Source organism: Simochromis diagramma, unplaced genomic scaffold, assembly GCF_900408965.1.
Source record: "Simochromis diagramma unplaced genomic scaffold, fSimDia1.1 OVJJ01000486.1, whole genome shotgun sequence".
NCBI lineage: Eukaryota > Metazoa > Chordata > Actinopteri > Cichliformes > Cichlidae > Simochromis > Simochromis diagramma.
The window spans coordinates 97,128-109,327 of record NW_024387047.1 but is presented as its reverse complement, the minus strand read 5'-3'; the positions used below and the strand labels follow the sequence as shown (position 1 = coordinate 109,327).

Here is a 12,200-nt window from a genome sequence, read left to right as displayed (position 1 = left end):
CTTCACCAGTCTGATACATAAAGTGGACCGGAGATACCGCATCCCCTCACGAAACTACTTTTCCCATGTCGCCATTCCACAAATGTATGAAACATGCCGCAAGACCGTCATGTTTGAACTGAGCCAAGCTGAAAACTACGTAAGCACTACAGTAAAGTTTCCTCTCTGTCATGGTCCTGGGCCATGTTGGCCCAGTATTCTTAGTTTTCGTGTGTTTTGTATTTTGTTCTTTATTTATGCCTTGGTTCCTAGGTTGTACTCCCCAGTTCAGTTTCATATTATTTTGTATCGCCGTTATCTTTTGTCAGCAATAAAGCTGTATTTTGAGTTCAGTCCTGTTTTCCCGTGAGTTTGCGTTTGGGTCCTCATCCTGCCTGCACACAGCCTGATCATGACACTCTCCAGTTTTGACTTACATCATAAGGCAAGGCAAGGCAAGTTTATTTGTATAGCACAATTCAACAACAAGGTGATTCAAAGTGCTTTACAGAGACATTAGAAACAAGAACAAATAAAAAGCATGATTTAAAATTGATTAAAACAAGCAAATAAACTAACTAACTAATTAACAAACAAACAAACAAAACAGTATATAAAATCAAAACAAATAAAATCAGAACAGTAGATAAAATCAGTAGTTAAATGTAAGTTTTGAAATTTAAGCTTAAAGGTGTGGATTTGGTGCTTTATTGAAATGCAGCTGAGAACAGGTGAGTCTTCAACCTGGATTTAAATAAACTGAGTGTTTCAGCTGATCTGAGGCTTTCTGGGAGTTTGTTCCAGATATAAGGAGCATAAAAGCTGAATGCAGCTTCTCCGTGTCTGGTTCTGACTCTGGGAACTGATAAAAGACCGGATCCAGATGACCTGAGGGATCTGGAAGGTTCGTACTGGGTCAGGAGGTCATTGATGTATTTTGGTCCTAAACCATTCAGAGCTTTATAGACCAGCATCAGAACTTTAAAGTCTATCCTCTGACGGACAGGCAGCCAGTGTAAAGACCTCAGAGCTGGACTGATGTGGTCCACTTTTTTGGTCTTAGTGAGGACTCGAGCAGCAGAGTTCTGAATGAGCTGTAGTTGTCTGACTGATTTTTTAGGTAGACCTGTAAAGATGATGTTACAGTAATCAAGCCTACTAAAGATGAATGCATGGACTAGTTTTTCCAGGTCCTGTTGAGACATCAGATCTTTTATCCTTGAAATATTCTTGAGGTGATAGTAAGCTGACTTTGTTATTGTCTTAATCTGTTTTTCTAAGTTTAGGTCTGCATCCATCACTACACCCAAATTTCTCGCCTGGTTTGTGGTTTTTAGATGTATAGATTGAAGTTCTCTGGTGACCTGTAATCGTTTTTCTTTGGTGCCAAAGACTATTACCTCAGTTTTGTTTTTGTTTAGCTGGAGAAAATTGTGGCACAACCAGTCATTGATTTCCTCAATGCATTTACCAAGAGCCTGTACAGGGCCTCGGTCTCCTGGTGACATTGTGATATATATTTGTGTGTCATCTGCATAGCTGTGATAGTTTATTTTGTTGTTGTTTATAATCTGTGCCAGTGGGAGCATGTAGATGTTAAACAGAAGGGGTCCCAAGATGGAACCTTGGGGAACTCCACATGTGATACTTGTCTGCTCAGATGTGAAGTTACCTATTGATACAAAGTATTTCCTGTTTTCTAAGTATGTTTTGAACCAGTTTAGTACAGTTCCTGAAAGACCTGTCCAGTTCTCCAGTCGTTTGAGTAATATGTTGTGGTCAACTGTATCAAATGCTGCACTGAGATCCAGTAAAACTAGGACTGACATTTTTCTACTGTCTGTATTCAGACATATGTCATTAAACACTTTGGTCAGAGCGGTTTCAGTGCTGTGGTTCTGTCTAAAACCTGACTGGAAGGCATCGTAGCAATTATCCTGTTTTAAGAAGTAATTGAGCTGTTGAGAAACTGCTTTTTCAATGGTCTTACTTAAAAATGGGAGATTTGAGATCGGCCTGTAGTTGTTCATTTGTGTCTTGTCAAGATTGTCCTTTTTCAGTATAGGTTTGATTACAGCAGTTTTTAGTGATTCTGGAAACACACCTGATAATAAAGAAAAGTTGACGATCTGTAACAGGTCTGACTCTAAAGTCTTTGAGACCTTTTTGAAAAAACTTGTTGGCAGGACATCTAAACAGCAGGAGGAGGAGTTCAGTTTACCTAAGATGTCCTCCAGGTCTTTGCTGTTAATAGGTTGAAACTGTTTCATGGTGTTTAAACAGTTTTTTGGTGGACACAGTACATATCCTGGATCTGCTGTTGATGTACCAATTGCTTGTCTAATCTTTTGGATTTTTTCTGTGAAGAATTTGGCAAAGTCATTGCAGGCCATGGTCGAATGAAGTTCAGCTGCCACTGACACAGGAGGGTTTGTTAGCCTGTCAACTGTAGAAAATACAGTTGACAGGCTAACAAACCACTCACCATCATAACTACTTGGTGAGTGGTAAAATGATGAACAGCTGCACTGAGATAATTTGCAGTATAATTTAAGTTATGTTTATTTAAAACTAATTCTAGAGACCGGGAAGGATGTCTTTCAGAATTCAAGCCTCAGAAATTTTTTTATGGGGCAATGTTTTTTAGTAAATAAATATAAATATTTAGTATTTACTGCTGTTTACACTTAGCTAGATTAACGTGATGGTGTTGTGTTTAGTATGTTGCTCTTTTTTTTTGCTTGTTTTCTCTTCTTTTTCTCTCGACAGGTGATCCAGGAGATTTTTTCCTCTCTCTTTCTCTTTTTAAGTGCCCTTTCTCACTGTCCCTCTTCCCTTCTGTTTTTCTTTTCCTTCATCTTTCTTTCTCCCTTTCTTATCCCTCAGTCATGTCTGTCCCGTCTGTAACAAAAATAAAATAAAATAAATAATAACAACAAAGGTTGATCAAATGGACCAATACGGCAAGGCCATGATGATCCATTTGAAATCCATTGGGTATCCTTGTTGGTCTTCAGACAACAATTCTGATGGCTAAAGAACCACATGGGACAGGCAAAAAAAAAAAAAAAAAAAGATGGGTGGTGACCATGGTGGCCATTTAGAAGTCGGCCATCTTGGATACAACTTTTGTTTTTTCAATAGGAAGAGGGCCATGTGACACAAGCACACCATTGTTTTTCTTGTGACATTACCAATAAGTTTGATGTGTCACATGGCCCTCTTCCTATTGAAAAAAGAAAAGTTGTATCCAAGATGGCCGACTTCTAAATGGCCACCATGGTCACCACCCATCTTGAGGAGTTTGCCCCCTCACATATACTAATGTGCCACAAACAGGACTTTAATACCACCAACCATTCCCATGTTATTACAGTGTATCCATATAAATGGCCCACCCTGTAGTGTGTATGCGTGTGCTTGTCATTCTGTTTGTAAACACTATAGCTTAAAAAGTTCTGAATGAATTCTGATAAAATTGTTTTTATCATTCAGTAAAACCCTCATAATGTTATGCTATGATTCTTACATGTGTGGAGTACAATACCAACAAATAGAAAGTATAAGGATTTGAAATTTGGTTGTAAACAAGAATAAGGTTAAAAATACACAGATAAGGTTCCACAGCCAGTCTGTGGAGGGGAAAATTCTGGCTTGTAGGGGATCAAGTACTTATTTCACTCAATGACATGCAAATCAATTTATAACTTTTATCTGATGCATTTGACTTTTGGTTGATATCCTGTCCTTCTCCATTAAAATGAAAATATGATTAAAAAATTAAAGACTGTTCAGTTCTTTGTGAGTGAGCAAAGCTACAAATTCAGCAGGCAATAAAATAATTGTTTCCCCCACTGTCGTGATGGAAATTGGATTGATGAATATCACAATATACGTCTGGGTGCAAGGAGTGAGATCAAAAGGTTCTGAGAATCCTCCTATTTCTTATTAAAATATGAAAACTTTTTTGGAATTTAAATTCTTCCTTTCAAAGTCGTCATCTCTTGTGCGTCTGGACCATTTTCTTGACTGCAGCTGCTTTTAAATTTCGCAGTGGAAGTTCTGTTGCTGTCATTTTAAAAGAAAGATTTCAGAGGAATCTATACACTGCTGTGAAAAACACTCCTCAATTGCCTTCATGATAGCTTTAAAAGCTATCTCTGGCAGGGATAACTTGAAGTGAGTGATTTCTGTACAACTTCATCCTGTACAACTTCAGCCTCTGTCACTGCTTTGGAGGAATTTTGGCCCACTCTTCTTTCCATGCTTTTGCTGTTTGAGGTTTGCAGCTCTCTTTAGTTTCCGCTGTTTTAGTCTGGTTGAAATCTGGACTGTGTAATTGCATCTTGATACTTTTCACTTTTCACCCAGTGTCTTGTTTCTCTGCTTAGGATCATCGTCCTGTTGCTTTAATCAGTTTCAGTCAAGGTTTAGCTGTCGGACAGATAGCCTCACATTTGACTAGACTCATTTATTATACAGAGGGTCTAGACAGGGTCCTGTAGCTGCAAAAGCCCAAGTCATCACTCCTCCATCACCGTGCTTGACAGCTATGAAGTATTTGTTTGATGTTTGACACTTTGTGTGATTTTTGCCAAATGCAGTTCTGTGTATTACGGCCAAATATCTCTCTTTTGGTGTCTTCTGTTAAAAGGACATAAAATGATACATAAAAGCATAGAACAGAGAGTCTAACTGTTTCAGGCGTCAATAAATCTGTTCATTTAGGAGCCACGTGCTGTTCGCTAGCAGGACCTTGCTAACCTTTTTTCCTGCTCTGGGACTGCAGAGCAGCATAGGTTTGTTACCTACGTAGGAACAGCTAGTGAACAGATATGTTCACACGTGTTCTGTGTTACTAAACAATAAAACACTGAAAGACCATTGTGTAGTGTGCATCAGCTGTAAATCAACTGTAAATGAAATAAATGGTCCGAACAGTCTTCAGAGTTTGTCGTCACATTCCTTGTATCTCTTCTTCCTCCCTCTCCCCCTCTTTTTATCGCTCCCAGTCGACTATTTTTTTTTTTAAAGTCACACATGCATGGATACATTCACTGTCTCATCTCCTGTGCCGTGTGCATTATCAGAGAGAGGCAGGGCTCAGGTGTAGATCACTGCTGAAATTGAGTGTCATGGCAGCAGTTCATTAACACTGGGAATTATTAACAGCAAAAGAGTGACAGAGCAGCACCTCTGTGGCTCAAACCTACCTACATATATCATGATGTGTGTTTCCTTGAGTTTTAATGTCACAGCTGTTAATGCCCAGAAAACAAAAAAGCCACTACACTTAAGCCAACAATCATCACTCATTATCAACCTCAGTGACAGAATGAGGTGAAAATATATTTAAAAGGTTTTAATCCATTTTTTTTTTTCATATCAGCTTACAAAGCTAAATTAGAACGATCCCAGCACTGCTCAGATTACTGCACCATGCTATGTACACAGCCTCACTATTTGGAATTATCTGGCTCTAAGGATTAGCACTAACAGAGAGGAAGTTTGTAAGAAAATTCTCTCACTGGTCTGTGACAAGTCTGTGACAGTCAGAAGGATAACCAAAATGTAAATAAGTCTAAATACTTGAATACTATGAATGCACCTAATATTGAAGATTGTAAAATGTGAAACTTTCCATGCTCGTGTCTTAAAAATAAAACACATCTTAATTGTCTACGTGTCCTTTCTCGATAAATGAGTAGTTTGGGTCAGTCCACAACCTGAGGTATTCCTGTTTAGCACAGTACAGCTGATACATTGTATAAAAGATGGACATATCCACTGTGTACTTGGACTGAAGTTATCAGCTAAGACTCGCAGGCTTGGTTAGCATACTGCATCCATGAACTGTACAGGTGCAATGCCAGGATATCCATAATCCTAAAAGAGACTAGGCCTCACTTAAACAGGCCCAGAGACTGGTTGGCGAGCGCCTGATAACCTCTGGGCGCTAGGGGAAAATATATACTCTGGTGTAGGTGTTTGACTGCAAGAGGTTGCTGGATGTTGCTGGGTGAGACTGTTCACAAACCTCGTTATGATGGCTTTGAGCAGTAGCAGTTTACTGCCCATAGTTTGCATGGAAAAAAACATTTGTCTGCAGACACTGGCTACCTGATCACTAAGCGCAAACTGGAAATGGAGAATGCTCACATTAAAAAAAAAAAAAAGTTGTGTTTTACTGCTGAAACCAACACATTTCAAAAAGTGCAGCTGTTACTTTGAAGATGAACGATGATTGTTTCTGAAGTTTCCATTTGAAGGCTGCTTAGTGAGTAGTTGGTGAGAGTTTACAGACAGGGATCTTCCATGCAAATCTCCTGCAACCACTTGCCAACCTGAGGTATAGACTGGCTGGCAGTTGCAGATCATCATACTTTGGCAGATTGCTGTGTCAGTAACTAAAAAATATGATTCACTCACATTTTTGGTTGATGCCATAGGGAAAGGGAAGCACCTATGTATATTGACATTAACACCAAACTTGACCATCAGCTTAAGTTTATGAAAGTTATCGTGTAGCCACATCATTTTCCTCTTACAATCTTCTGTTTGCATTCTCTGTCACCTTTTATCTGTTTGTAGTTGCTTAAGCATATGCAGGAAGAAGAAATGATTGAAGTTTTTTCCTTAAATGATACAGTAAGTTTTCTTGGGTATAAATTGACAGATTCATTCAGCACCAAAAAGGAAAAGCATTAAAAACTGAGCGTCTTTATTCACTCTGTCTTCTTCCGCTCTTTGTTTTCTGCATCGAAACCTTTACTTTTACAAGCATTCCACCTCAGTAAATGTGTTTGTTATTAAGCAGCAGGCTTACAGTCACATGCTGTCAGAGCACCCAGTTACACCGGTCTAAAGTAAAATGAGAACATTTCAGTGCGACAACAGCTCGTCTCATTGTAGCCTACAGATAATCCTCAGCTTCAAATCTGGGCTGCTGCATGGAGGAATTTTATTCATACATTTACAGTTTCTGGTGTGGCAGTGGGGTGTTTCTCATAAAGGAAGAATTAGGGAGTTTAATTTGCTATTCATCTCTACTTTTAAATTGACATCTAGTTATCCTAGAATGCCAATGTTTCTATTAACTATTCAATAGACATTATGCTCAAGATTTACTTCGGAAGGCCAACTGGTGATAGTGATGTATTGTTGGCAATTTGAAGTTCTGCCATTGATGTAACAGCATGAAAATTTTTGCACACAGCCAAAAGTAATGCAAATTAGCAACAAGACTTAATGAGGAAACAAGCAATCAACTACAGGCCCCTTCATTCATAGGAAGTGGCACGTGCTGCACAAGCAAAGCACAGCGCAAGCACACAGGGAAGGAGTACCGATGCACAGCGCGCTGTGACGTACATTCACACAGCCAACAGAGACGGAGCCTACAGCTACGCTGTTTAATCGAAAACACGGAAGAAAACTCGATTCTGTGAGTATGTTCATAACATACGTTTAAGTGCATATACGGGAGGAAGGAAGGAAACCAGTCTTGTGGAAACAAATTTCCACTGAATTGGCGTGAAACAGTGAAACACCTTATTAAATTTAGGAAAGCATATGTATAGTTTAGGTTTATATACTCAAGGTATTAAACTTAATTTTATACTTTGGTTGTACCTTCTCTTCATTAGTAGAAATAGTGCCAGAGCTCTCTTCTTTATGAATGAGAGATGCATGTTTTGATATAACATGCGCATTTAGTACACGTACAGGCATTGCAAAAAAGTGACATGCAGGCAAAGCGCAACACAGATTTTAGGCTATTGCCTCCAGCTAGCAGTCAGTGCAGTGCATGCTGCTTCCTATGTAAAAGGGCCTTAACTGCTTTCTTCCATTATAACTGGTTACCTAGATTGTTCACTGTAGACAAAAGATGCTAGCAGATGCGTCAGTAGACAGAAAACTCTGTATTTAAAACTTTTGCATCTGGTCAGTGGAAGTACTGGATAACAGGTCCCAAAAAGCCACATCTCTACCAGTAATGTGTGGATACACTCCACAGAGGAAAGCAAATTTCTATGACTTTGACACTTTGCGCGTAGATGTTTTTACCGAATATATGAGTCAATGTCTGCGGTGAAGACAAAATGAGAGGGAAACAGCAGAAAACAAGACACTGAAGACACAAGAGGAAATAATCAGACTATGAAAAACAAAACACGGAGCAGCCCAGGTCGATCTGCCCTCTCCTCTGCTCCTCTATAAACTGTTCCTCTTAGTGTCTGCTTCCTCAGGCCACAATTAACATAAGAGGTTAATTGTGAGGGGGCTGGTGCCCAGTACATACTAGCCCACCCTTGTGGAACAGAAGCGGGGAGACTAACCCCTGTTCTGCCCTGCTTGTTATCTTGTTAATCACTCACAGCAGCAAAACCACGGAATGAATGTAGGTAAAATGTGGCGTTAGTGTAAAGCGATCAGACTTACTGGTTAAGAAAATAAAACAGAATTTTGTTACACTGGCTCCCGTCTATTCTCTTCGGCTTATCCTATCCCATACTGCTACCTATCCAGCAGGCCGCTGTCTCCTGCAGGGCTCAACACTGTCTGTATTGGACAAAATACAAACAGTCAGTTCTGGAAGTGTGTTAAAATGTGTTGAAAACAGGCAAAGTCAGCACTATAAACATCAGGCCAGCTTTGATGAGAATCAAGCTATGATCGCTCTCTAAAAACACCTCTAAAACGTCTTGTGATATTCGAGATGTGCTGGGTTAGTTTGACAACAACTAATAAACTGGCAAAAGGGTCGCGAGTACCCAAAACCCATTCACAAGTGCAGGAAGTGAGGTCTGTTTTCAGAGTTTGAGTTGATGTGACCTCCAAATTTCTCAATTCAGTCAAGCACCATTAAGACGTGTTGTGGAAAAACAAGTCAGATGAAAGGTCTGCTGCTAACATCTTGGAGCCTGATACTGCAGAACACATTAAGAGAGCTTGTGAAAGCCTTGACTCGCCATGTCAGAGCTGTTTTGACAGCATAAGCGGGACCTGGACTGGGCAGGTGGTTTTAATGTTGATCAAAGTGTATTAGTCACATGTCACACACCCAGTCCTCCATAGATGAGACAGTGAAGGAGTGTATTGAGCTTTCTATCTCATATCATTTGAATCCCAGGTCAGCACAGGTCATGCTCTGATTTCTCACTGTCCACATTTGCTGCCACACTGATTAAATGCCAGTATTACCATCTAACCTTTAGCATGGATGTAGCACACGCACACACACAAGCACTCACGCCGCTGTTTAGTGTGTACTTGTTTTTTCCAAATGCAACACAAAGTCTGCTGTCATTCATCTCCCAGACGTCCTACATCCCTGCCTCCGTACCATCTATCCATTTTCCTTTTTCAGTATCAGTTTTGTTTTCCTTCTACCCATACACTGTGATTCAAACCTCACACCTCCCAACTTGCAAATAGACACATTTCCATGAATATGATGTCTCTGTAGAGGATTATAAAAACAAACTCCTTGGAAACAAGGACGCAGAACATGGAGAGACACAGAGAGAGAGTATTCCCAGCCAAAGCTTATTAAAAGCCTGCGTCACTGTGTTTGATCTGGAATGTGTTTCATCAGGTGTTCTCCACCAGCTCCTAAAAAGAGCATCTTACTCTTTAGCTCTTAATATGTTCAACATATTTAAACTTTCTCTGTTTCACACCATCTGTCTCTGAAAGCACAAAGGCCTGCTTTAGTTGTTGATGGAGCAGAAAGAGTGGCTAAAAATAGGAAAGTTACAGGCCACAAAATCAAGAAACATGAAAGCAGTTATGCTAAATCCATCCAGCATGAGGCCTTAAGAATTATGTGATAGTTCCACAGATGGCACTGCGATGGTAAGGGACTGTCTACCTTTGATTGCTTTTTAGAAAAAGGTCAGAATTTGCCTTTCAGTTGGTAAATATTAGATGTCCTTTCTTGTGTATTTACAACAATAAAAGACTCACAGTATATCTGTGTGAGCATCATGGAGCAGGAGAGATTAGAAGTGAATCTCCAACACTAAAAGTTGAACATTAGGCTGAGGGTTTCTGTCAACCAGGTCAGTTTCCACTCAGGGAAAGATTTCAGCTCTATAAAGATAACACCTGCCTGCTTCCACAGCTGAATTATAATTATTATGGCCACAAGTGGGAGTTTAAACATACACCATTCAACACAGTTGGTAAACCATCCAGCTGGATAACATATTGGAGCACGATGAATTCAGTTCAGTTTTATTTACGTAGCACCAAATCACATAAACAGTCACCACAACGTGCCTAAAATGGTTGTTGTTGCCTGACACTATCACTGAAGGTCAGATGAATCCCTGGGTGGTTGCTCAGCAGAGTATACAAGGACTGTATACCCAAAGTCTCAATTATTCTCTGTAGATGCATCATTTTTGTCATATTAAATTTTTAAAAAATTACTTGCTAAAAGTTTTTCCAGACTTTTGAAAATGCTCCTTTAAAGTTTTTATGGATTCTCTGCCAGCAGCACCTTTTCTGCAAATCTGAATTCATATCTTAGATCTTTCTCAGATCTTTGTGTCCTGTGAGGATGTTTCCAGTTTAAAGGTGATAAACTGCAGCTGAGCCTTAAGTCTTAAAGTCTTATATCAGATTTACCTCTGACTCTGCTTCTAATCTAAAACGTGGCACGCTATTATAGTATCTGTCGTATTAAAATAACAATTAAAGAGCTACAAGAAGGAGCAGAAGCAGTTTTTTTTGTCGTTGTTGTTGTTGTCGTTTTTTTCCCTACACTGACAACCCAGGGAATACAGAGGTCACTTGCCCAGCTACTGTAGCTCAAGGGTGGGCTAGCGTGAACCTGACGCCCCCTTCACTATGCCACCTATGGTGCTAATTGTGGCCCAGGGCTGCAGACACTCGGAGGGATAGTTTATGGAGAAGCGAAGCGGAGCAGAGGGCAGCTCAACCGTTCACTCAGTCTTCCTGCTCTGCTCTCCTGCTGTCTTTTCTTTTGTTTTTCCGTTGGACGTGTTTCTTTTTGCAGTTATCTGCATTATTTTTTTTGCCTTTTCCTTCAGATCTTAAAAGCCATCACAAAGACTTGTTTATTTGTATTTATCTAACATGATGTTAGTGGGCGGTTTACAGGAAAATGCAGTAAATAGAATTGACCTCTCTGTTCGCCCCCCTCTCTTTCTCTAATTTCTACACTTTTCTTTCCTGCTGACGAATGTCCGACGTGTTAGGTAATACCACCCACTCACTTGTAAGCACTTGTGGCAGAAAATAAATGCAACCACATGCTGCAGTTTGTGTATATGTGTGTACTTGCATGCTTTCTTCTGCAGTAACGTGTTAACGATTAGCAAGCTTAAGGCCACGGGCTTGAACATTTTCAATTTACATCATATTTCTGCTGCTGCTTACATGCACATGTCGTGCAGACCCTGTCTGTCTGAAGCTGCTGAGTTCAGCATAGAAAGTAAGAAACTAAACAAGTGGTGCTACCAGACTTAAACTTACACATTCTTCTTAATGCATTAAAATGCATTTGCAGGATTAGGACGGCTACACGACTGATTTGCTCTGGGTGTGTGTGTGAGTGTGTGTGTGAGTGCATGCACTTATAGCTGTAGTTTACCCTCACAAACGTGCATTTTTCAATGCAAGTACAAGTACAAGTTTTACCTTTTGAAACATGTTGGCTAATACTTTTTAGACTAACATCATCTGTTGCTGGTTTGGGTCACACTTTTTAATGTTTCACTGCTACAATTATTACCCATATCCTAATCCCTGAATTAGATTCTCATTTGCAACAGTATCTATACCAAGAGTGCCATCTTCTCTTCTTCTGGGACACCACTTCACACAGACGTATAGATAGCAAGACAGTGATGAAGAAATAGTACTTTAAATTTATGTTACTGTATTTTTTGCCAGGCAAATTAAGAACAGTATTGTTATTGATGTTATTTGCATTTTTTATCTATTTTTAAAAATATGTGACCCTTAATTTTTTGTCATTTTGATGTGTTTGGGATCAAGTTTGAAAGTCTAGTATTGTGCCAATCCCAGATGATTAGAGAGACCTACTTGGCCCACACAAATGATGGGATCAGGTGGCTCGGTTTTTCCTGTGTGGAGCAAACATACTGAAATGGTTTGTGCTTCTTTCAAGGGGACATGTGGAATAAAGTTATTTAGAGTAATCACTTTCATACTTTGATGAAGCACTT

General features: G+C 39.6%; 1 protein-coding gene across 4 annotated transcripts in view; it reads left to right on the top strand.

Annotated features, from left to right (window-relative positions):
- Nucleotides 1-12,200, top strand: part of slc24a3 (solute carrier family 24 member 3) — a 117,904-nt gene that overhangs the window by 67,308 nt on the left and 38,396 nt on the right. The window lies entirely within an intron of this gene.